Source organism: Oratosquilla oratoria, chromosome 7 (assembly GCF_046742065.1).
Source record: "Oratosquilla oratoria isolate Oo_2021 chromosome 7, ASM4674206v1, whole genome shotgun sequence".
Lineage (NCBI taxonomy): Eukaryota > Metazoa > Arthropoda > Malacostraca > Stomatopoda > Squillidae > Oratosquilla > Oratosquilla oratoria.
Genome location: NC_134783.1, coordinates 38828967 through 38856957, shown reverse-complemented (window position 1 = coordinate 38856957; position 27991 = coordinate 38828967). Strand labels below are relative to the sequence as shown.

At 43.1% G+C, this 27991-nt stretch overlaps 1 protein-coding gene across 2 annotated transcripts in view; it reads right to left on the bottom strand.

The window, feature by feature from the left end:
• Positions 1-27991, bottom strand: part of LOC143027077 (homeobox protein PKNOX1-like) — a 318091-nt gene that overhangs the window by 251228 nt on the left and 38872 nt on the right. The window contains exon 1 of one of the 2 annotated variants that reach the window (XM_076188010.1): positions 18050-18189. The exons of the other annotated variant lie outside the window; for it this stretch is intronic. The gene's annotated coding sequence lies outside the window, so the exon portion shown is untranslated. Of the gene's footprint in view, positions 1-18049; positions 18190-27991 lie in introns of those variants that run through there. 2 annotated transcript variants of the gene reach the window in all.

The window sequence follows — 27991 nt, the reverse complement described above, 5'->3', positions numbered from 1 at the left end:
CAACCAGTGGTAGCCGTAAGTCTCTGAGCCGTAAGTCTGGGGCCGTGTTCCTCTTGGGCATCTTCACATAACGTTAAACCCTTTATACTTATCCTCGCGTGTGATGCATGGGAGGCGGAAAAAGGACTCCTGGTCACCCTAATGTGAGGATCCTAATGCAGGAAGTGGCACAGGCTGGGTCATCCTGACGGACATGCTGCGTGCATAAAGAATGATTTGGCGACTCGTGTGTATATATAAATATATATATATATATATATATATATATGTATATATGTATATATATATACATATATATATATATGTGTGTGTGTGTGTGTGTGTGTGTGTGTGTGTGTGTGTGTGTGTGTGTGTTTGTGTGTATGTATGTATGTCATTTATTTAATTCTATTTCTTTTATGAAAGAAATGTACACTGGAGAGTCCAAGAAGCAGTATATTATACTTAGTAACAGATAAGAAATAAGATAAATCAATAAACAAAAGAAACAAATAAATAACAAATAACTAAAGTAGAATGAATAAATAAAATTCCATAAATTACTTGATGAATATACAAAAAAAATAAAATAAAAGACATAAAAAGGTACTTCAAGTAATTGCTTCTTTCAGAGCCTATGTTCCATAAGAAAAACAAAAAAAAGATAAATCTTCAATGCTCCTCAAGTTCTCTGGATTTATGCTCATCTCCAACAGTGAGGGTCGGTGGTGGGCGCCTCGACCCATGCTCCACCCCCCCCCCCACCCCCAGCCCGTCTTGCAACTCCTCGATCTCTCGCCAGAAAACTTCGGGTGGAGTATAAGCGGAGGCAGGAGGGAAGGATTTCGGGTATTTGTGGAGTATGTGGAGTATGTGGAGGGTGTTCTTTGTCCTCCACAGGCTTTTCCCTCCCCACTCCTTTTCCTTCTCCTCCTCTTCCTTCACAATAAATAAAACCATATCAGTCATCGTTTTTTATACGTGTCACATACATCGGGGGACATTGATACAAGACTGTATATATATATATATATATATATATATATATATATATATATATATATATATTATATATATATATATTATATATATATATATATTTATATATATATATATATATATATATATATATATATATATCTGTAAAAGAGGGGAGCAGGTTTTCATTGTTACAAGTAGTATTTTAAAAGACGACAGCATTCTTGCAGTTATTAATTCCTTCTTGGTATTTTGGAATTTTCTAATTAATGGTTTTGCTTCGATCGGGTGAGCGTAAACAACGTCTCCATATTCTTCCATTTATTTTTCAAACGTTTTCTGAAGATGTCTTATTAAAGACAAAACGTTGAAAAATGAGTGTAAGAATATGGATACCTTGTATACGCTCACCTGATCGAAGCAAAACCATTTATTAAAAAAATTTAGAATACCAAAAAGAAATTGAATAACTGCAAGAATGCTGTCGTTTATAATACTACTTATATATATATATATATATATAAATATATATATTTATATATATATAATTTATGTATGTATATACACGCATACACACAATACCAGTCAGGCTAGCCCCACGTCTTTGGCTATCTTGAAGAATTCCTCCTCCTCTTCCTCCTTATCCTTCTCCTCGTAGTCATGTTCTTCCTCTTCCTTCCTAATCTTCTTCCCTTTCTTCCTCCTCCAATTTCTCATTTTCCTCTTCCTTGTCCTTTTTTCAATGCCTTCTCGTCTTTATCATTTTCCAACTTCTATTACCTTCTTTCTTCCTCTTCCCACATACCTCTTCTTCCTCTTAGTCCTTTTCCACCTCCTCCTCCTCCTCCTCCTCCGCTTCCTCATCCTCTTCTGTTACAAATCTCCCTCTCCCTCCCCCTTGGTGACATCTGACACTTCCCTCAGTCAGCACGATAGTCATGACCGCACTTTGAGCACCAACTGTACGTGTGATTCCCCCATACTGCCCCCCACCCACCCCCCGCCCACGTGTCCCAATATCCTCTCGAAACAAACACTCCCTCCCCCCCAATCACCACCATCCTCCCGTCACAACGGCGAGCTCTCCGTCACGTTCTCCTCCTCATGGTACGTCGTCCTCCAGCACGGAGGTGCTCCTCGATACGGAAGGTGGTCCTCGAGGTTCGAGGGGGAGGTGGTGGTCCTCCAGACAAGCATTGTTCTTTTTGCATCGACAAGTTTGCTGACCTCAGCACAGGCGGCTCTCCAAGCCCTTCCCTTCCTCCCCCTCTCTCTTTCTCTCTCTCTCCCTCGACCTTCTTCCCCTCGTCCTTCCCCTCACCACACGATCTCTTAATTACCCTCTTTCGTGCTTCCTTTATGTTCTAAATACTTGGCTTTCTCTTTACTTCTTTTTATTCGTAGCTAAGTAAGAGGCCTTTACGTAAGCCTTGGGTTCCTCTCGTATAAAGTAATTTTTTTCTTGTAGGTACGTATAAGTCTCTTCTCAACGACCAACTCCTTGTTCTTTAGTCTGTAATCTGTTCATTTCTAATGTTCATTTGATCATCAATATGTTCAACTGAGGTTCCCTCTTGGGTACTACAACTACGAGGTCGTGGAAAGACTTGTTTGCGTCAGAGATTTGCGATCTACATGGCTCTAGCGGCTTCCTACGAGACATCAGTCACTCTAGTACCTGAGTGGAGGCAACTATACCTTTCCCGTATTTTTCTATCTGATCATAACAACAACAACAACAATAAAAACAACATAACCTCTCCTCCTTCCTCAAGACACATATCCCTCAATCCAAACTCATTTTTGCCATAATAAGCTCCCCTCTTTAGCCTAACTCCCCCACTCCCTCCTCCTCTTCCAAAGCTGACCCTCCTTTCCCTCATGTTCCCCCTCCTTTGCTCAAGTTCCTCCAAGCTCCCCACCTCCTTTACTCTAGCTTCACACTCCTCCTCCACCTCCAAATCCTATCCTCCTTTCCTCAAAGCTCCCCAACTCCCTCTTCCTTCAACCTTACCCTCCCTTCTCCCCAAGCTCCTCCCCCCTTTACTCCAGCTCCCTTCCTCCTACTCTTCGTTCTCCTCCTCCAAACCCCCACCCCTTACCCTCCTCCCACCCCTCTGCCATTGGGACGGAGGCGGTCCTCGAGGTCTGGAGGGTCGACGGAACTCCGGAGACCGCATTGTTCTTCGGCGAAGAAGAAGGCGCTGACTTCGGCACCCAAGAGAGCTTCTGGTAGTGTCCCTCGGACAAAGACTTCTCCAAGCACACCTGCCGTCTTTAATGGTCTCAGCTTTCCAACACCTCCTCCCCTCCCCACCCTTCCATGATCCCCTTCCTCCTCCCTTACCGTATCTCTACCCTCCCTTTCGCTTTCTCTTCCACCTTTTCCTCCATCCTCACCTCCAATCTCCCTTCCTCCCTCACTCCAACATTACCATCATATTCCCTTCCACCTTCCCCTCCACCCTAACTCCACCCCCCACCCTTACCGCCACCTTTCCCAGGGTGTCCCCCCTGTTCCCCAACATCCCCCGTCCTTCAAAACCACCACTTTTCAAAGCTTCTTTATAAATGCTTTGACTCTTCTCTTATTCTGTGTTCAAGTGGCCTCCATTTCTTTTGTTCCATTTCTATCACTTCACCTCTTCATCATAAAAAAGAAGAAAAAACAAAGATAAATAAACAAATAAAATAATAGATAAATGACAAAATAAAACAAATAAACAAATAAATAAGTAAGTGAATAAAACAAACAAACAAATATATGAATACAATTATTTCCTAGCTGGTCCCTTCCTGTTCATGCAGTGGTATCTATGACGGGGAAAGGACCAGTTAAGAAAGAAATCTATTTTTGCCTCTTCAACTGCCCATAGGCTATCTATTCCAATATTCTTCCATCAGAGAGTTTCCTCCATTCATTTTTCCCTCCTCTTCCTCCTACTCCTCCTCCATGCACTTCATATTGCATCGAACCTTTTAAGCATTGTTTCTGCACTTCATAATTCTCTCCTCCTCCTCCTCCTCCTTCTCCCTCCTCTCCGCTTTCACTCCATTTATTCACTACATGGAGTATCATTCTCCTTTCTATGGCAAAGTGGACTCCAAACAACTCCATATCTTTGCGGAAGTAAATTGTTGCCTACCGTATCTTACTTCCTGTGAAGTTATTCTTCTGCTACATGCGTATATGTTAGTCTGTTCATTTTAACCTGGCAAGGATTTATTAGAGAACAAAAAATGTTCTTCAGACGTTTGATTAGAAACCTTGGTGGAATGACAATGTTTGGAGACTTTAGTACAATGAAAAGGTACCTTGGTGGTATGCAAAACTTTAGAAATCTTAGTGGTATGTAAACGTATAAGAATATTCGTAGATTTCGAACGTCTAAGATCTTTACGTAATAGAAACGTTTAAGAAGCTTGGGAGGAGAAACATTTTGAGACCTTAATGGAGCACTAACGTCCACCGAAGAGAGAAAATAAAAGTAATTCAACAAGATTATATAGACCTACAAACTTCAATTAACACCAATAAATACAAAACCTCTTCGTCTACTTTCCTCCACATTTTATCACCAACTCCATAATCACATCACTCCAACATCTTACGTCACACCTCCACTCCACTTCCATGCGCCTTCGCACCACCTCCACTTATTCCTCGTCTGCTTCCCTTCCACTTTACCCTCCATTACACCTCCCTCTACTTCAAACTCCATTTCCCTCTCCACACGTGAACCCCTTGGCCCGACGCCTCCCCTCACCTCCCCTCATTCGTCTCCTCACACCTTTCTTCCTGTCACTCCCCTCCCCTTCTCCTCCCTCCATCTTTCCCCTTTCCTCTCGTCCCCCTTTCCCCTCCCCTCCACTCATTCGTCTCCTTACACCTTTCTTCCTATCATTCCCCTCCCCTTTTCCACTCTCCTCTCGTCCCCCTTTCCCCTCTCCTCTCCTCCCCTTTTCCTCTCTCCTTTCGCCCTCTTTCTCCTCTCCTCTCCTCCCCCCTTCCCCTCTCCTCTCCTCCCCCGTTCCCCTCTCCTCTCACTCCCTTTCCCCTATCTTCCTGTGCTCTTTTCCCCTCGTCCTCTTCCCCCTCCCCTTTCCCCTCTTCCTCCTTCCCTCGTGCTCTCCTCAGCCCTTCCCCGTTCGCGCCCTCCCCTCTTTTCCTCTCTCTTCGTTCTTTATTCTCCGTGTCTTATTCCTGTTTCCTTCCCCTTCATCATTCATCCTTTTCTTTTCTTTCTTCTCTTTCGTTAGATTTCTTCTTCTTCTTCTTCTTCTTCTTCCCGGTTGATCCCTTCTCCCTCCATATCTTCCTTTCTTCCCTCTCTCCTTCCTCCCGTCCTTCCTTCCCTTCCTCCTGCTCTTTCTCCTTCTCAGATCTCTTTCCTTACTGCCTTCAATCCTTCTCTCCTCCTTTTTTCCCTTCTCCACCTCCTCCTCCTCTCATCCCTCCTTTTCCTCCCCTCCTCCTCTTCTGCTCCTTTAATAATGCGGATTCAGAGGTTCAATTTCATTCAACTAATCCTAAGCCAAGCTCACTTCAAACCACCCTCACCCCTTTCTCGCCTCCCCTCTTCCTTATCCCCTCTCCTCCCCTCCTCCATCTTCGTCCCTCTTCCATATTACCCCCGCCCCTCCTCTCTCTCATCCTCCGCCTCTTTCTGTCAACCCCTATTCCTTCTAGCGCTCTCCTTCTTCAGCTCGACCTTGGCGAAGTTCTTCCACGCCACCGCTGTTTCTGGGAACTTTCCTGGTCCTCTCCGGTACCTCCAGTTCTTGTATCTTGTCACGAACTATAGTTCAACCAGCGCTTCTATCCTTAAGGGCGTTCTCGCTTCCGACATTTGTTGCTGTTGTTGCTGTTATTGTTGTTGTTTTTGTTGTTGTTAGTGACCGTAGTTTACCAGCGTTTCTGTCCTAATGGACAATCTCTCTCTTCCGACAGATCGGAAAGCCTTCTTTCATACGTATCGACTTTTCGCCGTGCGCCGTCCACGACACGAAGTCGTGCTCTCAAATAACCATACGTGTCCATGGACGCTTTCACGCGTCACGACCACGACCACGTTTGAAAGAGTCCATAGACACCCATGGTAATTTGAGAGGAAGACGTCGTGTCGTGGACGGCGCACGGCGAAAAGTCGATACGTGTGAAACGAGCCTTATGCATCTCTTCTTGACCACCTCCTCGATTCAACCTCTTCGGCGCCATGTCATCCTGGGAAGGAAAGAAGCGCTGGTGCAATCGATGGAATTCTTTCTCGTTATACCAGTGTTCCTCCCGTAGGTCAGGTCAGGTCAAATCATGTTCCTCATCAGGGGAGTCATCCCCTTCAAATCCCCCTTTTTCATTCCTCTTTTTTTTTTCTTTTCTCTGAATTTCGTTTATTTTATTTAGTGTTCGTTCGTTCTTCTTCTTCTTCGATATTGGTCAGCTCCCCTTCTCCCGTCCTTCTCGATCTATTTTCTGATCAATTCTTGTCCATTTTTTTGTTTTGTTTTACTTGTTTTACTTGCTCCTTCCTCTCGTTCTTTCACTTACTCTCCTTGGCAGATTTCTCTCCGTCTTTTTTTTTTCTTTTTTTCTTCTTTCGTTCCACATTTTCTTCTTCACTATTTCGTGTCCCTATATTGCGTTCATAAACGTGTTTGGTTATCACCATCATTATCATTACTATCATCATCATCATCATCATCATCATCACGACCACTAATACCATTGCCAACACCACCATGGTCTTTATCATTATCATCATCATCATCATAATCACCATCATCGTCGTCATCATAATCATCAATACCACCACAACAACCATAATCATCATCATCATCATCATCATCATAATCATCATCATAATTATCATCATCATCGTTATCACCACCACAACAACCATAATCATCACCATCATCACCATTATTACCACCACCACTATCATCATCATCATCGCCATCACCACTACTACCACCACAACCATCATCATCATCACCATCATCCTCACCACTAACACCAGCATCAGAGTCACTACTAATGCCACCACAACCATCATCATTTTCATCATCATAATCATCATTACCATCACCATCACCAACCTCTATCTGTATATTTGCCTTGCTTCTATGTCTTCTTTCTTCTTCTCCTCCTCCTCCTCTTCCTCCTCCTCCGTCTCCTTATTTACACCTTCTCCCCCTATTTCCCATCTAGGATGTAATCTTCTAATCTCCTTTACTTAAATTATTATCACTTCCTTCTTTTCTGTCCTTGTTTTTCCGTCTCGCATTATATCTCTTCCCGAGCTTCATCCATTGTTTCCCTTTTCCCTCTTCCATTGTTTGAATTACATTGATGAAGAGTAAAGGACGCAGAGTAAAGAAAGTGGGAAGAAGACGAGGAAGGAAATAAAGAAGTGGAGAAAAAAATGAAGAAGAAAGATAAGGGAGAAGGAAGAGCGAGCGAGAGGAAGACGAAGGGGGGGGGAGGAGAAGGAGGAGGAGGAGGAGGAGGAGGAAGAGGAGGAGGAAGATGGAAATACATAGAAACGGGTAAAGAAAGGCACAAGCAAGCGAAGAAGACGAGCAAGAAATGTCAAAATGACGAAGTAAAGAGAAAATCCAGAGGAAGACGCAGAAACGAAGAAAATGAAGAAATACATGAAGACGAAGATAGAGTATTTAGTATTTGGTCAGCAATAACAACCGGCGCCTCTATCCTTGGGGACTCTCTTATCGCGCCGAAGAGAAAGAGTCCAAGAGGCGGTCAAGGAGAGAGGTCTGAAGAGAGCATTAAAGAGGAGGGGTAGTAGAAGTTCTCTCTCTCTTTCTCTCCCCCCCTCTCTCTCTCTCTCTCTCTCGCTTTATCCCCCTGCTCTCTCTCTCTCTCTCTCTCTCGCTTTCTTACCTCCCCTCCCTCTCTCGCTGTCTCTCCCTCCCCTCTCTCTCTCTCTCTCTCTATTTCTCTCTCTCCACCCCCTCTCTCTCTCTGTCTCTCCTCTCTCTCTCTCTCTCTCTCTCTCTCTCTCTCTCTCCCCCCCCCTCTCTCTCTCTCTCTCTCTCTCTCTCTCTCTCCCCCCCCCTCTCTCTCTCTCTCTCTCTCTCTCTCTCTCTCTCTCTCTCTCTCTCTCTCTCTCTCTCTCTCTCTCTCTCTCCTCCCCCCTCTCTCTCTCTCTCTCTCCTCCCCCTCTCTCTCTCGCTTTCTCCCCCCTCTCTCCCTCTTCTCTCGTTGAATGGAGAGACGAAGATGGAAGTATAAGAAAACGAAGAGTAATCAAAGAACACATAGAAAAGAATGATAAAGAATGCAAAATGAAGAAGAAAGAGAAACTGGTGAGAAGAGAAAAAAGAGCAAAAAAGAGGTTGAAGTCTAAGTGTAGAAAGAGGAAGAGAGAAAAAAAACAATAATGAAGGCATTCCATAGAAAATTGTGATAGAAAAGACAAAAAATACAAAAATATCCAAAATTACGAAAAAAGAAGGGAAACATGAAGAGGAAATCACGAATAAAAAAAGACGACGAGACTCAAAAAATAAAAAGGACTCAACCAAAAAGAAAAAAATATATATACAAGCAAGAGGAGACGCGTGTGAAAAAAATATAAAATAGATAAAATTTTCTACTAATAATAGTAATAATAAAAAAGAAAGACATACTGAGAAAATTAAATGAAATCAAGAAAATCTTCGATGAGAGAAAATACAAAGGAAACAAGGATTACATTCTAAGGTACAACAAGAAGAGGAAGAAGAGAAGGAGTACAAGGACGGGAGCGGAAGGGAAAACAGAGAAGGAAGTTGGAAGAAGGGGGGAGGAGGAGGAGGAGAAGGAGGGAAGTTAAGGAAGAGGAGGAGGAGGGGAAGGAGGAGGTAGAGGGGTAGGAGAAGGAGAATTAAGAATAGAAGAATAATAATGAAGAGGAGGGGAAAAAAGATGAAGAGAAGACAGAGGAGGAAGGGATGGAGACAAAGGAAGATGAGGAAGAGAAGAAATATGAAGAGGAGCAGGCGGAAGAAACGGGAAAGGAGGAGGAGGGGGAGGAGGAGGAGGAAGAGAAATAGTAAAAATTCTAAATCATGGAGGCGGTGTGGGAGGAGTTGGGACAGGTGGGAGGGGAGTGCGGGAAGCATATTCTCAGTGACTGGTACTATTACTTTTTCCGGAAGACAAAGAGGACCACTGAAGGACAAGGAGGACAAGGAAGGAACTACAGGTCTGTGTCTTCGGATTGCAGAATATCTGTCTATATCCATCTTTGTATCTATGTATATCTATGTATGTCTATATATCTACCAACCTATATCTATCTATAACTATCATATTTATATCTATCGATTTATATATCACAAGGAGGGTAGCCTCTTCCTTCCAGTGGTGGTGGGGAGCATACGCCAGGAGGCGATTAGCTGCGTCTGGAGCATTAAAGGCCAAAATTCAAAATAATCCACTTGCGCTCTGAATACTAAACAGGCACATGAGCTTGGATCATAGCTGGGGTTAGTTGGCAATCACATTCTTACGAAGTTTATTCGATGTTAATTGGTACCCTGAGATTTGCGAGGTACAACACGTAAATTAACTTCGCATAAAATGAACGCGGAAGTCTCAGCCTTGCTTCTTGCTACAACTCAATACGAAGCCAAGAGAGACAATGATAAATATTATTATTTTTTTCTTTATTTTTTCTTTAGGATTCTGTCGGAGATAGCAGACTGGAGAGACAGCATAATTTTTTTTTTTTTTTTTTTTTTGAGTGAAGACTAGTCTCTAATCATTTAATGATGATACGTAGCTCTGGTCCGTCAGGACGTCATTAAAGTCCCTGAATTATTGACTGCATAAAAACATGGAGTGAACACTCCACACGGGGAACAGATACAGGAACAAGCCACGAAAACTGTTCACATTGAACATTTACCTTCAGCAAAATGATAAACAGAACAACGTTCAGAATAAAAGATCTCAGAGAACACGTGGTAACGATAATGAAAAGAGCAAAAAATAAACAAATACATAATTAAACAAACAAACGAATAGATAAATAAATAAGTAAATAAATAAACAAATAAATAAATAAACAAAATAATGTGAAAGGACTACATCAAGAGTTTAAGAAAACGTCGAGGTTTCTCATGAAAGAGAAGCAACTCATAATAATAATAGTGGAAACCTTGGGGGTGGGGGTGGGGTGGAAGGGAGGGGTTTAGGGGGGGGCGGGGTTAGGGAGAAAATATCATGTGTGCAAACAGGAGAAAACAAGCAGATAAAACCAGCAGCAGAACACCATCCAATTAGAACGAGTTATTTCGCGCTAATAGGAAGCTACGCCCAAAGTAGACTCGCCGTTGCAAGTGCAGAGATAAACAAAGACAGGGGGCCCTAGTCGTAGCCTCCTCCTGATCTTATGACTCTCCTATATATAAGACGTCGTACTAAGATACTCGTAATCTCACATAAACATCGTCCGCGCTTACACATATGGACATACATGTGTACTCTCTCCTGAAGATGTCAGTTTTATGTTGGACTTCTCTCTCTTTGACAACATTCTCCGCTTGAAATATCAACAACAATAATGTATCTCTTAGAATGGTTCCTTATGCTTTGAGGCATCTATATATATCGTGATAAATGTCTCCTCAAGTATGACTTAAGATATGCATTTCACACTGTATCCCGCTCGAAGAACCTCAAAGACATGATATATGGTGACACCATAACACACACACACACACTCACACACACACACACACACACACACACACACACACACACACACACACACATATATATATATATATATATATATACACATATATATATATATACACACACACACATATATATATATATATATATATATATATATATATGTATACACGTGTGTGTGTGTGTGTGTGTGTGTGTGTGTGTGTGTGTGTGTGTGTGTGTTCGTGTGTGATTCACTACGGTCTTGTATCACGTGTTGAATTCGTGACCGACAGCTATTATCCTCCCGGGATGAGAGCTCAGACCTCATATATGACCGACCTAAGGGTAATGCTGTGACCTTACACAGAGGAAGGAAGGAAGGAAGGGAGAAGACAGAAGATAGAGGTTAGTGGAGAATGGTTGTATATGGATGATGATTTGATGCATGGAAGAGAGTGGGTGGTGGATGGGGCGTTAGGGAGTGGTTATGTGTGAATGATATTTTGACGTAGCCCAAAGGGATTTCTCCCCGTCTTCTCTTTTTCTTCATGAGAGGACAGAGAGAGGGGGTCGCCGATTAAATGAAGCGGACTTACTGTGGATGAGCTGTGCCTTGCTGCATTGCTTTTAACCCAGAGCAATGGGCGAGATGCAAGGATGACCCGTCATCCAGGAGGAGCCAGGAAAAGAGGGAGAGAGGATGATGAATGAGACTGAAGAGGGTGGGGATGAAATGGGTGGGAGTGGAATTATACCATTTGACTTTGGCTACCTCCCTTGTAAGGGGGAAAAAGCCCTTGGTATAAGTATGTATATATATATATATATATATATCAGAAAACCATGCAATTAAAGCTACTCAATTTCCATATCCACCCCCAGAAATATCCTTTTTTTCCGAAAAACCCTCGCCCTCTTTTTTTTTTTTTTTTCAAAAACCTCCCTCCCCCTCCGCCCACTTTCTTGAAGAGCCAATCGCATTCTCCCTTCCATTCCGACACTTTTCCCCGGACACTTTATTGTAACAGCCTCTCCTTCATGTGCTGTTGTTTTATCTTCTTTCTCTCCCCGAGCCATATTACGCTGGGTCTTGATATAAGGCTACTTCAGGCAGCTCTTCCTAAAGGTCTTGTTATGGCAAGACTTCCTCCTCCTCCTCCTCCTCTTCCTCCTCCTTCTTCTTCTTCCTCCTCCACCTGCTCCTTGCTTCGGGGGAGAAGCTTTCTCTACGTCTTATTAGAAAAAGTTTTCTCCCTATTTCTCCTTAGGAGAAGCTTTCCTCCAAGTCTTGTTAAAAAAGAGCCTTCCTGCATTTTTTTTTAATAGAAGACGCCGTTCTTCAGGTCTTGTTAGACGGAGCTTCCTCCAAGTCTTGCTAGAGTCTTTATCCATTCTTTTTCTTTAAAAATTATATATATACATGTATATATATATTCTTCAAGTCTTGGGCCTTGTACCAGTCTTTCTTTTTCTTTCAGAAAAAAAATCTTCGGGTCTTATTAAATTGGGCCTTCCTCGATTTCTTTTTAGACAAAATTTTCCTTTAGAACTTTTCTAGAAACAGCTTTTCTCTTGGTCTTTTAGACGAAATCTATCAAGAAAGACCTTTACCCCCCCACTCCCACCCCGGAAGGTCTGGTTAGAAAGTCTTCCTTCATCTCCATTTTAGAAGATTTTCTTTGAGTCTTGTTACGAGAACCTTCCTCGAATTCTTGTTTTACGATAAATTTAGCCTCTCAGCTCCTCTCCTTCTCCCGAAGAGCTGTCGAAGTACTTCGATAACGCAGATCGAAGCACTTCGATAATTCGGAAGACCTACAAAAGCTTAGATTCTTCGCGTCTTCCCATGGAGTATTTTCCAATGAGGACTTAAATTGGTAAAGAGCAAAAATAAAAGCTTCACTTGATCATAATAACAAAGCATGCCGACATGAGACTTTTTAGTCCATAACAAGGTCGAAAGAAGAAGAATTATATAAAAAAAATAATTAAGATAATCAACAAGATCTTGTCCTCTCTTCCTACGTCAATAAAGAAGAGGAAAACCAGACAGAAGGTGTAGATGTAAGAGAAAAATTTGCAAGAGTGACATGACGGAGGTTGGTGCAGTCGCGTGTCTCATGCAAGTGGTCAAGAGAGACCTTAGTTCAGCAGTGGACTCCAAATAACTACTGACTAAAAAAGGTGAACACCTCGGTGGCCACTCAAGATCTTACAATGGATCTCGATCTTAAAGTAAAGTAACTCTTCATTCAGATCACAAAGTAGTATACCTTCATCTAAGGTCCGCATTTTTGGACCTAACTGAAACAAAACTTGTTCCAAAATTCAAAATTTAAACAAATCATATATCGATACAAACATGTCTAAAATGGGTGATTTGTGTAAACCTATCCAAGTCCTTAACATTATTATTAAACATTTTCACACACTTAAGAACACTTTCTTAACAACACCAACACCCATGCCACTGGCCACACCTTCCCCACACCTCTTTGATACCTCTTGGTATCTTTCCTGCAATACCTCTTCATCATGATAACTTCGTTGTGTCCTTTTCTGAATTCCTTACTTCCACTGAAGAACGTCCTTCACAAGGTGCTCCCCATTCTCCTTCTCATTTCTCCTTCTTGCCTCTTCTTCGTCCTCCTCCTCCACCTCCTCCTCCTCCTTCTTCTTCTTGGATCCCGTCCCCGAGTTTAATAAGACGCCGCTAAGCTGCCCAAGCTCAGCGCAGCGATTCAACACTAACGCGAGTAGGAGGAGGAGGAGGAGGAGGAGGAGGAGGAGGAGGAGGAGGAGGAGGAGGAGGAGAAAGAGGAGAAGGAGGAAATTGGAGGAGGAACAGGAAGGGAAAAAAAGAGGAGGAAGAGCAGCAAGAAGACTAGAAGGTGAACTGAGGAGAAGAAAGCGGATGAAAAGGAGGATGAGGAAAGGAAGAGAAAGAGTAAAAAGAAAATGAAAAGCAAAGGAAGTAAATGAATTGGAGAGGGATAAAAAGGTCGATTAAAATGAGGAAGAGAAGGAAGAAAAATAGAAGCACGAGAAGGAGGCAGAAAAGGAAGAGGAGGAGGAGGAGGAGGAGGAGGAGGGAGATGAAGAAGAAAAGAAAGAGGGAGACAAATGCCATGCAAAGATCATGCATGGGATCCGAGGCCGGGAGTGGCCGGGAAGGCCAAATCAAGGGTGAGGTCACAACTGGAAGGACCCTGAATAAGAAGGCCATAACCAAACGACGGGATAAAAAGGGCGCGTCCCTGGATTCTAGAAGGTCATAAGAAAGGCCACGAAGTCCACATAAAAAGAAAGAAGGAAGGAAGGATACTGGAGGAACTCCATGGCCAAGGTTCTGATGTTCTCGAACTGATATCGTGCGTCGAAGAATTCTCCGAAGTCCAACATCGAAGTTCGAGGTTACAAGACGTTAGAGTCAAGAGTGGATCCTTGCTAGGGAAAGAAAATAGAAGAAAAATGTGAATATGAGCTAAGAAGAAGACTCGGGGAGCATAAAGGGCTGGACGAAAAGTCCTGAAGAAAAGCTCGCCAGAAGAAGTGGAAGGAAAGAAAGGACCCATCGAGAAGAGCCAAGCAAATGAAGACCATGAGAAAGAAAGACGTAAGGAGGAGGAGGAGGAGGAGGAGGAGGAGGAGGAGGAGGACTACGACGACTATGAGGAAAAGAGAAGAACAAGGAAGAGGAGTAGGAAGAGGAAGGAAGACGAGGAGAGGAGGAGGAGAAGGAGGACGAAGATGAGGATGATGAGTACGATGACGACTATGAAAAAAGAAAGACGAAGACAATGAGGATGAGGAGAAAGGCTATGAGACAGAGGAGCTGAAGAAGAAGACTCTGAAGGCCCTTGAAGAGAAGGACCAGCAGGTGGAAGAAAGAAGGGCACGAAGGAGGAGACGGGATACTGAGGTAAGAAAAGAAAAAAGTAAATTTTTTAAAAGGGAAAGAGGAAAAGTAAAAGAGGAATGGGGGAATGGGGGAGGGTATCGTGCAAAAGGAGGAGGAGGAGGAGGAGGAGGAGGAGGAGAGGAGGAGGAAGAGGAGGAGGAGAAGACGTGCTGAGTTGCCGAAGGGAGGTCGCAAATACTGAGGCGATGAAAGGAAAGCGGCGGAGAGAACGAGGAGTCTGATGAAGAAAATGCAAATGGGCCCAAGGAGGTGGGGGAGGAGGAGGAGGCTTAGGAGGAGGAGGAGGAGGAGGGGAAGGTGGAGGGGAGGTGGAGGAGGGGGAGGCGGAGGAGGCTGAGGAGGAGGAGGGGGAGGTGGAGGCGGAGGCTGAGGAGGAGGAGGAGGAGGAAGGCCGAATCCTCCGAAGAGCAGATCGAGAGCAGCCGGGCGGAGGCGGCCCGAAGAGAGATTAGGAGGAAGGGAAATGAAGGGAAGGAAGACCCGAGGGTAAATATAAAGGTAAATAATACAGCGAGGTAAAAGGCGAGATAGAGGCCTGCACGCGCGCACACAAACACACACACACACACACGCGCGCGCGCGCGCTGTGGCACATTGGTTTTATCTCGCATGGCTTTACACAGACCCAGGTTGTGCTGTTTTTATTATTGTTGTTATGGGTTATAATTTACCAGCGCTTCTAACCTTAAAGACAATTTAGCGCAGCTGTCATGAATCCAGATTCTTAACAAATGTCAGGAGCGCACACCATGAGTCGCTGAGGTGTGACCAAGGAGTCACCTTTGCCCAATGTACTATGGTAGCTGTACCAAGTGGGACTCGCCCGCGGCTGGTCCGAATCAGACCGGAAAGGTCTTTGTGCTCACTAGCCGGGGCCACAACCGACCGTGCCAGGCCACAGAATAGATAGGCAAATATGGAGTGCAGCCATGATATGTACATGAAAACATAAAACGAAATAAGAAAATAATTATGACAAAAAATACAAATATACATGATATAAATGAAATAATAAACAATAAGTAGTTAAAAAATAAACATAAATGAAATAAATAAAACAATAATAAACACTAAAAAAAGAAACAAATAAAACAAAAAGTTACAAAAGGTAGAATGTGAAAAAGTAAGAGAGAGAGAGAGAGAGAGAGAGAGAGAGAGAGAGAGAGAGAGAGAGAGAGAGAGAGAGAGAGAGAGAGAGAGACAGAGAGAGAGAGAGTGAAAAAGGGGGAGAGGGACAAAGAGGTAGAGAGAGACAGAAAGAGAGAGAAAGAGAGAGAGAGAGAGGAAGAGGAGGCGGCGGCGAAGACCTAGGAGAAATAGGAAAAAAAAAAGGAGGAGGAGAAGGGGGGGGGTTAAGAACAAAGAGAAATAGGAGAAACAGGAGAAAGTCAATGAAGAGGATAAAGAAAAAAAGAGGAGGAAAGAGGAAGAAGAGAAAAAAAAATGTAGAAGGCTGAGAATAAGGTGGAAGATGAGAAAGAGGAGAGAGAAAGAGCAAAAAGAGGAACAGAAAAAGAAAGAGGAAAATCCATACAGAGGAAAGACAATAACGTCGAGTTTTCCATTTTTATTGCCTACAAACTGAGCTTAATGTGATTATAAGCAAAATATACACAATGAAATGAATGTTCTAATCAAAATAAAATATGAACATTCAAAATGAAGACAAGAAGAACTGATGAATGGCCAGATGGTACAGATAGAGTAGGAAGTATTTTTTCATTAATTATATTAGAAATTAAAAAAATAATCTTGGAAACGAAAATTTTTAATACAAGAAAGAGATTACGAAAAAAAAAGATAAGAAAGTAGGAATGTAATTTGGGCTCGTAAATAGGGTTAATAGCCTCAAGAAGAAGAATAAGAAGGAAGAAGAAGAAGAAGAAGAAGAAGAAGAAGAAGGAGGAGGAGAAGAAGAAAATAGAAGATGAAGACGAAGAAGACGAAGAAGCAAAAGAGGAAAGAAGATGAAGAAAAAAGAAAAAAGAAGAGGAGGAAGTAGTAGAAGACAGAGGAAGAAGAATAAAAAAAAAGTCGAAGAAGAGAAGGAGGAAGAAGTAGAAGATGTAAAAGAGAAAGAAGAAGAGATAGAATTAGAAGAAGACGTAGAAGAAGAAAAAGACAAAAAAAAAAGACGTAGAAGAAGGAGAGGAATAAGAAGTAGGAAAAGATGTAGAAGATAAAGATGATGTTGAAGAAGAAGAGGAGGAAGAAGTAGAAGCCGTAGAAGAAGACGAGGAGGAAGACCAAGAAGAATAAAAAGGAAGTTGAAGATAATGAAGAAGAAGAAACGACGAAAATCATAGAAGGTGTGAGAACTACACCAATTCAAACTTCAGCAACCACACACACACACACACACACACACACACACACACACACACACACACACACACACACAGAATTTTTTTTATATATTATATATATATATATATATATATATAAATGCGCATACACATATATATGTAGATATACATACGTATATATATATATATATATATATATATATATATATATATATATATATATATATATATATATATAGTTCCAATCTACCATGGGTTAGATTCATATGTCCATTAGATTTCATAGAAATAACTAGAAAGTAATCCCGCCTGCCCTTCGACAACTCATAGCGTTACTGCGTTACTATTACTGTTACTCCGTTACTATTGCCCGACTTAAGAGCCAGAAGGCGAACTTCAAAAGTTTTATATTGGCTGAGGACCCTAAACGTTTATAATCTGCCACAAGCCGATTTTATTCAGTTGAGGGGAGATCCGCTACCCCACTTCCTCACTCCTCTCCGGCAACGATCCTAAAGACAGTTTAATTACATCATTTAATGTATAATCATATCCACGGAGATTTCTCTCTCTCTCTCAAATTTGGAAATATTTCGGTTATTCGCTACGAAATATTCCACGAAAATTTCCCAAATATCAGAAACAATTCCTGATAATTAACTAGATTTTCTTTCAAAGGCATTTTCGTTCCCAATGCTGGAAACTCCCGAATTTTAGAGAGATTCCTAATATATATATATATATATATATATATATATATATATATATATATATATATATATATAAATCATTAAACAATTCCCTTTGAAATTCAGGAATGTGACTAATCCGCCTGCTTATTCCTCTCTCTTCCTTGACATTACACTACACTCACCAAGGAACATCACTATTCATTTTATGCTCACCATATCAAAATACTTGAGAAACAATATTCCACAACAGCATCTTACTGCATTGATTTAGATAACTAAAGTGAATAAATTATGCAGAAAATTAAGTACATCAATCACAACAGCATCTTACTGCATCAATTTAGATAACTAAATAAATTCATGAATAAAATATGTAGAAAATTAAATATATAAAACAAATGAAAACAGAACAAGTAATAAAAATAAGACAGAAATACAAATAAAAAAATTAACAAGTAAATCGATATGTATATATATGTATATATACCTGAAGACACAAAACTATTTTTTTCTCTTCCATGCAAAGCACAGCCGTCTTATAAACACTTGGTCCGGGCCCAGTGATCAACCCGCACTCTCCAGCGCGCCTCAGCCAAACGTACACTCACACGCACACGCACGCGTCATTCCCACCACTGAAGGTCTCCTTTCAAAACCCGTCACCTCTTCATCCACCCTCCCCCTCCTCCCCTCCTCACCTCTTCTTCTCCCCCCACCCTTCACCTCCTTGCCCAATCACCCTATCGCATCAACCACACCCTCCGCCCCACAAGCAACCAACCACGGTAACCTTGTAGAGGTTCCTCCTTGTAGCACCCTTTCACCTTTTCCACGTGTATAGAAGAGTCTCTCATAACTTAATAGAACCGTCAGGCTAGATTTAAGCACAACATCGCCCATCGAGCAGTAACTTCCCACCACGAAAAGAAAAGAAAAAATCCGTTTTCTTCCTCTTGCCCTCACTCCTTCTCACTCGAGGAGGAGGAGAAGGAGGAGGAGGAGGAGGTGGAGGAGGAGTTTGCCCTCGACGCAACCAGACGCCCCTGAACTCAGGAAGTATCACTCCAACCCGCTCACCAGACCTTCGAGGGCCGGAGTTGATACACAACCGCCACCGTATCGGTGAAACTAAACCTCACTGCTTATAAATAAAATCGATAAAATAAAACAAATAAAACAATATATAACAAATAAAATAGATTACATAAAACCTCGATATTTGGGGTAACGCTCTTTAGTATCTAAGTTCAGCTGAGGGGGGGATGTATGTCTTTCACCTGATTAAAACTTTGTGGCTTCGGCCGAAACAAACCAACGTCATGGCTCAGAAGGTTCGAGAATCTCTCTCCTTCAAGATAAATTTTGAAATATGTTTTGGAATAATCTATTACTTGCCTAAATGGTTTCCAACCCTCTACTCCTTGTCTAAACCATTTCCAATCCCCTATTCTTTGGGTACATGGTTTCCAATCCCCTATTATTTGCTTACATGGTTTCCAAGCCTTTATCATTTGCCAATATGATTTCCAATCCTCTATTATTTGCCAACATGGTTTCCAACCCTCTATTCTTTGTATACATAATTTCCAGTCCTTTATTATGTAGATACACGGTTTTCAATTCTCTATATTTTGTCTAAATGGTTCCCAACCCCCTATTACATGCCTAGTTTCCAATTCTCTATTCTTTGTCTAGATATTTTCCAATCCTACTTCTTGACTACATGATGCTCACGCTAAATCCAATGGTCTCATCGAATCATATAACTACAGCTTCGAGTAAAATAAATTATTTTACTATTTCTATAAATTCCACCACTCCTACACTATCGAGGCTCCGTAATGCTCTTAATCCTCTTATAACTTAACTTCTTTCAGATGCTATTTGCGGTTGTTATCCTGGTTGACGACGGACGATCTTGTTCAACTGAGGGGACGTCAACGCCGTAGAAAGAGGGATAAGCAAACAAGCAAACTAACACTTCTCGTTAGAATCCGATATAAATATTTTATACATACATACATATATATATTATATATATATATATATATATACATATATATATATATATATATATATATATTATACATATATATATATATATGTACACATACATAAACGCGCACGCACACACACACACACACATATATATATATATATATATGTGTGTGTGTGTGTGTGTGTGTGTGTGTGTGTGTGTGTGTACATTTAAAAAAATTCAACCATGTGATATATTTTACATATTGAATTCTGGCTAACATTACACAAATACTTAAGTTTACTGAGCTGAGAACTTGAACTAAAGTGGTTAGCCTACAACTAGACCTCCTCCCTACATCCCTCCCTACCACCCAATCCCTTCCCACCCTATCGTCCCGCCCTCGCCCCCCCCCCTCCCGCTTGACGCACACAAAGCCCAGGAGCTGAAGGACACCCCACGAATACTCCACCTCGGGAGCTCTTGAGGGGGTGAGGGGGGAAGGAGGAAGGGGAGGTGGAAAGGGGGATGGGGAAGAGTGCGGGGAGGAGGGATGGGGAAGGATGGGGAGGAGAGGGGAAGAAGGTAGAGGGAAGGAGAGGGGGAGGGGAAAGGTTGGAGATTAAGAGGATGATGGGGAGGGGAAAAGGGGGATAGGTAAAAGTAAGGAGGAGGAGGGAAGGGAAAGGATGGGGGAGGGATGTGAAAGGAAGGAGAGAGGAGAGAAGGAAGAGAGATGGAGAAGGGGAGAGGGAAGGATGGGGAGGGGTGAGGTGGAGAAGGGGTAGAGGAAGGAGTGATGGAGAGAGGTAAAGGGGAATGGGAAAAGTGAGGGGGGGAAGAATAGGGAGGGGAAAGGATAGGGATGGGAAAGGATAGGGAGGGAGAGGAGGGAAGGGGAGTGGGAGAGGAAAAGAGTGACGGGAATGAGGGAGTAGGAAAGGAGGTAAGGGGAGGGACAGGAGGTAAGGGAAGGGGGAAGAGGGGAGGGAAGTGGGGAGAGAGAGGAGGGGAAGGGGAGGGGCGGGGGAATAGAGCTGAGTAGTAGTGAGGTGGAGGAGGAAGAGAGTGAAGGGGAGGAGTGAGAGAGAGGAAGGAAGGGGAGAGGAAGGAAGGGGAGAGGAGGGAGGGGAGAGGAAGGAAGGGGAGAGGAGGGAGGGGAGAGAATGGGGGGGAGAATGGGGGGAAGAGGGAGGGAGAAGGTGGGAGGGAGAAGGTGGGAGGCAGAAGGGGAAGGGGAAAGAAAGGGGGAGGGGGGAAGGAAATGGATGGGAATTGATTCCTGCTGTACCTTTTGAGGTATCACACACGGAAGTATTAGTATTACTCTGCAACAACCAGCGCTTCTATCCTAAAAGACAATGTCGCGCCGAAGGCGTGGAGGCACAGAAGTTTTGTAAGCGAGATTGAAGGAGAAGAAAGAAAATGGTAAAGGAAAGATAGAAGAGAGTAGAAATATGGTAATGTATTAGATTTTTTTTTTTTTTTTTTTTTTTTTAGCTACGTGACTCTGGTCCTTAGCGATATCATTAAAGTCACAAACATATGGACTTCATACTATATGTATTCATTGGTAAAGACACAGATCGCTGATCTGCCCACTACACTCAAATACAATTTCCGGTAATTAATCTTGGCAATGAAAAGAGGATACCGAGGAAGGAGCATTTAGAGAAGGCATACGCACAGGTACCGTCATATCAGGGAAACATTTCTTGGGGTGTGGATTTTTTTTATCTTATTACTTTTAATTTTTATTTTATTATTACTATTATTAGTAGCAGTGGTATGTTATTATTACCATTATTACTATTAACCATTATCATTAATTACTAATTTGTTATTTATTATTATAAAAAAAAATTCTTGTTTTATTTTATTTTTTCTCATTCGACCTTGTTATGGACCGAAAGTTCTCCTGCCGGCCTTCATGTTTTGTCAATGCAACTCATGAATCTGCCGTGAATATCCTTGAGAAAGGCAAAGGTTGCGCTAACGGAATCGAGCTGTGGTTAGTCATTCATCACAGACAAATTTTAGGAACAGCGGAGGTTTTGGGAATCTTCATTACAATATATCATTCTTTCAATTATTTATTTAGATATCAAGTGCTTGTTTATCTATTGTTATTTTCAGCAAGATCTAGAAAATTTTTGGGAAGACAATGGGACTGTGAAAACTATTATCATGTTTATTTTTTCGTAAAGAACAGTTGAGTCGATCACCTGACTGATTGTCTTCGTGTGTGTGTGTGTGTGTGTGTGTGTGTGTGTGTGTGTGTGTGTGTGTGTGTGTGTGTGTGTGTGTGTGTGTGTGTGTCTGTCTTTGTGAGTGCGTTTGCACATACATATTCACGCTTAAATATTATGGAATATAATGCCAAACATTTAAACACAAAGATTCACGTATATTGATCAATACACACACGAGCGCGCGCGTACATATATGCATCCATACAAGCACGCATGCGCGCGCGCACACACACACACACACACACACACACACACACACACACACACACACACACACACACACACGACTCGGTGGCGCGGTTGGTAGAGACCCGGACTGTCACTACGGCGACCCGGGTTCGAATCCTGCCCAGGGCTGAAATAATTTCAGTATCGCTGCGCTTCGAGTCGTTACTCCAACTCTCGTGGGCGGGGAGTTGGGGCGTGTGTGTGCGTGTAAGGTCACAGCATTACCCATAGATCGGTCACACGAGCTCTGAGCTCTCTTCCGGGAGGGAAATAGCTGTCGATCATGAGTCCAACACGTGATCCAAAGGCCAAGGAATCACACGACGGCGCAGTGATAGTGTTCGAAACCGCTACTCCAGCGGTCAGAGATCGAATCCTGCCTAGGGCTGAAACAATTTCAGTATCGCTGCGCTGTAAGCCGTTACCCCACCTCTCGTGGGCGGAGAATTGTGTGTGTGTGTGTGTGTGTGTGTGTGTGTGTGTGTGTGTGTGTGTGTGTGTGTGTGTGTGTAAGGTCACAGCATGACCCATAGATCGGTCATTTATGATCTTTTAGCTCTCATACGGGAGGGTAACAGCTGTCGATCACGAGTCCAGCACGTGATCCAAGACCATGGTGAATACACACACACACACACACACACACACACACACACACACACACACACACACACACACACACACACAGCGGGGCGAAGCGTAACTGCTTTTCTTCAAGTTGTTTGGGGACGAGGACAAGCGATGGGGGATGGGGGGGGTTCATTGCTGCCAAGTAATGGGGGGAGGGGGAGGTGGGCGGCGCCGTTAATGGGGGAATGGCTGTGGGGAAGAGCAGAGGCCTTAATACGTTGCTCAGCATAGGTATCCAAGACCGCATTAATGATTGGAAGATAAAGGAGGAGGAGGAGGAGGAGCAGCAGAGTAGGCGGAGGAGGAAATGGAGGAGTGTGAGGAGGAGGAAGTTGAGCATGAAGAGGAGGAAGAGGAGAAGGATGAAACGGAGGAGGAGCAAGAGGAGAAGTGGAGGAAGAGAAGTGGAGGAAGAGAAGTGAATGAGGAAGAGGAAGAAGTGGAGGAAAAGTAGGACGAATAGGAGTAGGAAGAGGAGGAGGTGGAATAGGAACAGAAGTCAAGGAGACGATAAACAAATAAAAAAGAATTGAGGGAACATAAGAGACAGAAAAAACGAAAAGTAATCAGAGTGGAGGGTGGACGGAGGGAGGATTAAAAAAAAAAAAAGTAATAATAATGATAATAACAATAATTATAATAATGATAATAATAATGACAATAATGATATTGACAATAATAATAATAATGATAATAATAATAATAATAACTAATAATAATAATAATAACAATAATAGTGATGATAATAATCATAGTAACCATAATACTAATAACAATAATAATTCACATTTTATAAATGTGCTGAGATAAGCCATTCGCAGGGGGCAGGTGCCCGTTGGAATCTTGACTGATCCACATTGAGACCTATTCTTCCACCTATCACGTTCTTAGCAGCGCCAGGCAACTTTATCAAGCGTAGAGGAAAAGGGGTTTAGACTCGACTGTTATATTTTCTACTTATTCATTAATTTCTTTATATGTTTATTCATTTATTCATCTATTTCTTCATTAATTCTTATATCTGTCTATATTCTTATATTGATTCTATGCATTTGTTTACATCCAACCTTATAATGGACCACAGGTTTCCCGTTTTAGCATTGCAACTCATTTTTTCCCTACAGTTATTTGCTTAAATAAACGGCGTAGGACAAATAACAAAAAATAGATAAAATGAAAAATAATATAAAATAAGATAACAGACTGGGGCGGAGTTAAAATCCTTCCAGCTGAATACAATCGTCTGACGGAAACCAGAATGAAAGATGTCAAGTGCGCCGCCAACAAAGAGTCTGTGCTACATTGCTTAAAAAATGGAATGAAGAAAGGAAGACGAAGAGAAAGAAAAAGAAAAGAGAAATAGAAATGAAAAAAAGACAAGCGGAGAGGGCATAGGCCACAAGAGACAGATGGAAAAGAAAAAGTTAAAGAAAAGAAAAGAGAGAAAAAAGAAAGAAAAGAGTTGGCGGCAACGAAGAAAGAAACGCAGGTGAATAAGAACGGAAAGAGAAAGAAGAGCAGGTCGGACAGGGTGAAGAAAATGTTGGTGATGGGAGGAAGAGGAGGAGGAGGAGGAATGGGAGGAGACTTAATAGGAGGAAGAGGAGGAGGAGGAGGAGTAGGAGAAAGAGGAATGGGAGGAAACTTAATAGGAGGAAGAGGAGGAGGAGGAGGAGAAAGAGGAATGGGAGGAGACTTAATAGGAGGAGGAGGAGGAGTGGGAAGGAGAACCTGTGGATGGGAAGAGGGGAAGGGGAGAGGAAAAGGAAAGGAAAGGGATGGGGAAGGAAAGAGATGAAGATAAGAAAGAGAAGGGAAGCGGAAGGATGGAGACAGGAAAGGGAAAGGGGAAGAAGGAGGGGGAAGAGGGGAGAAGAGGGAAGGGGTGGAGGGGGGACGGGAGAAGGAAGAAGGCGAGGGGGGGTAGGGGAGGGGAGGAAAAGAAATGGAAGGGGAAGGGGGAAGGGATAACAGAGGAAAGGAGAGAGGAAGGAGAAAGGGGGAAGAGGACTAGGAGGAAGAGAGAGAGAGAGAGAGAGAGAGAGAGAGAGAGAGAGAGAGAGAGAGAGAGAGAGAGAGAGAGAGAGAGGAAAAGAGGCGCAAGTTATTGCCCATGAGAGTTAATGAAGAAATCCCCTCTATAATCGACACCTCCACCTCCACCGCCTCCACCACTTCCACTACTACGATCGCCACCACCACCATCACACGCACACACACACATATAATATATATATATATATATATATATATACATGAAAGTTTACGTGTATGCGTGTGTGTACTTCTGTGTCCGTGTACATGTACGTGCGTGCACATGTACGTGTGCGGGTTGCAGTCCTCTTGAGCACCGTCCACGCATGCGCGTAAGTCGTGTAGCGAAGGCGAGGTCATCCATGTGTATTGTCGGGTTAGGTGAGGTCAGGTCATTGCGGGGTCATTAAGATGGCGGGTCACGATCCACCACAGAGCCAACTACTGCTGCCACCTTCACCAGTGCCACCAGTGCACCTCTTCCTCCTCCTCCTCCTCCTCTCCCTCCTCTCTTCCTCCTCCTCTCGACCGCAACTGACGCTGTCGGGCCTGGCTTGCATGCACGCGCGTGCGTAGTACGAGTTTCATCCCTCACACCACCGCAGCTGTCGCCGCAGTCTTACGCCTCCCTCCCTCCCTCCCTCCCCCACCCCTCCGCAGCCGCTGTCACCACCACCAACTCGTACTACAGAAACTTTGACGCTTCTATCTTCATAACCACCACCACCACCACCACTACCACCACCACCACTACCACCATTAACACCATCACTACTACCACCACCACAACTACCGCTACCACTATTACCACCACTCTTCATCCCCAGTCACCATCATTAAGGCACTAAGACCCACACTAGTGTCCTTAGTATTCCCCATAGCCCTTGTTGCCTTCCCTATCAAGGTTGCAGGCTCAGCTGTGTCCGCAAAGGCCATGGCCTGTGTTCCCACCAATATCCTCGCCCTACCAATGGTGCACACGACGAAATTTGGATTCAGTTTGACTTAAACTAACCTAATCTAGCTTAACCTAGCCTTATCATATCTAGCCCAATTTTTACAAGCCATCCCCCCCCCCCCAACTAGGGAGAAAAGAACAACTTGAGGACATAGAGACCATCCAAGTCAGAAGAGAGAGAGAGAGAGAGAGAGAGAGAGAGAGAGAGAGAGAGAGAGAGAGAGAGAGAGAGAGAGAGAGAGAGAGAGAGAGAGAGAGAGAGAGAGAGAGAGAGAGAGAGCTTACGCGATTTAGGGAAGTTTCTGCGTACATTCCTCTTTTTATTTTGTTTCTTTTAATTAATTTTGGTCTTTCATGATCTGCTATTATTTTCCTTAATTTCCAGAAAAAAGTAAATAGCTTCTCTCTATCTCTGACTCTCTTTATCGCTCTCAATGACCGTGAAAAAATTACGTGCAGTAGTTCCACCATCTCAGACATTTAGTATTTGTTGTCAGGTCAGTCCTGTGTTGGTACTGTGTCAATGCTGGGTGATGACCTGAACGTAGGTCAATTATTTCTTGTCTTCCATATCTCTCTCTCTCTCTTTACACATACACACACGCATATATATATATATATATATATATATATATATATATATATATATATATATAGATACAGATACATACATACATACATATACACACATACGCGAGAGAGATACGACCAAGCACCACACCTTTATTCATGCAGATCTCAGAAAAGAGGGGGAAGGGCAGAAAGAGGATAAGGGGAAGGGAGTAAAGGAGGAAAGGGGGAAAAGGGGTTATCTTCCCTTCCATATCTTCCCATGCAGCATCTCCACGCTGCATCACATTCCCACCTGTGTAATCTCCCGATCCAATACACAGTCTCCACCTCGAGTCCCACCACAGGAACACCATAATGCAATTTAACCTAGTGTAGAGAGGATGATTCCCTGAGCGGCCATAGAACATGTGTTGGGCGTGATGATGGGTTATGGTCGGACGCCGACGCGAGAGTTGTACACTCCTCCTCACACCTTGGAGTGGCGTGGAGGAGATGTAGACTCGACGAGCGATGCAACGGAAGGAGAGGGGAAAAGTCACAATGGAAAAAAGGAGGTCTTAGAAGAGCGCGCGCGCGCAAACACACACACACACACACACACACACACACACACACACACACACACGCACGCACACACACACACGCACAAAATTTTGGGTATGAAAGATTAGGTTAAGTTAGATCATAACTTAGGTTAAGTTATAGGTTCGGTTAAGTTATAGGTTAGGTTAGGTTTGGTCAGGGGTTATCCTTTTGTGACAGAGGAATTTGAGAAGGGGACTGGAGGGAAGTGAAGGGAACGGAAGGGAAGAGGGGGAGGGAAGGGAAGGGAGGAAGGCAAGAGGAAGTGAGGGGAGGGAAAAGGGAAGAGAATGGAGGCGGATATGAAAGTCTGGCCGGTTAAGGAGGAGCGTGGACGCCCTCCACGAGGACGACAGTGGAAATAAAAACATGGAGGAGGAAAAAAGTAGGAGGAGGAGAGTGAGAATGTGGAGTCTTGGTGGGAAATGGGAGTGGACAACTGAAGCATTGGAGGAAGAGGCGGAAGTGGAAGGCAAAGATGATGATAATGATGATGGTGGTGATGATGATGATGATGATGATGATGATGATGATGATGATGATGATGATGATGATAATGATGATGATGGTGATGGTGGTGATGAGTAAAAAAACAAGAAGGGATAGAAGTAGCATCAGCAGCAATAGTAGTAAGAGAAAATAGTAGTAGTAGCGGTAGTAAGAGTAGTATCGGTGGTAGTAGTAGTTTCGGGAGTTGACTCATGACCGAAGTAAATGAAATGAAAAGGACGCGGGCCGAGTTCGAGGCCATCAAACTGAAAAGAGAAAGAGAGAGAGAGAGAGAGAGAGAGAGAGAGAGAGAGAGAGAGAGAGAGAGAGAGAGAGAGAGAGAGAGAGAGAATGGAGAAAAGATCCAGTAACGGTTAGGAAGGGAGCAGAGGTGGAGAAGAAGAAGAAAAAGGAGGAGGAAGAGAGGAAGAGGGGAGGAGCAGGAGGATGGGAATGAGAGGAAGAGGAGAGAAAAATAGAGAGAGAAAAAAATTCGCGTAGAAAGAAAATCTGAGGAATTTGCAGCGGCTCTGTGAGGAGAAAACCAGGAGAGATGGACAAAGAGAGTGAGAGATAGATAAAGCGAGAGAGAGGGAGAGAGAGAGAGAGAGAGAGAGAGAGAGAAAAGAGAGAGAGAGAGAGAGAGAGAGAGTGAGAGAGAAAGAGAGAGAGAGAGAGAGACAGAGAGAGAGAGAGAGAGAGAGA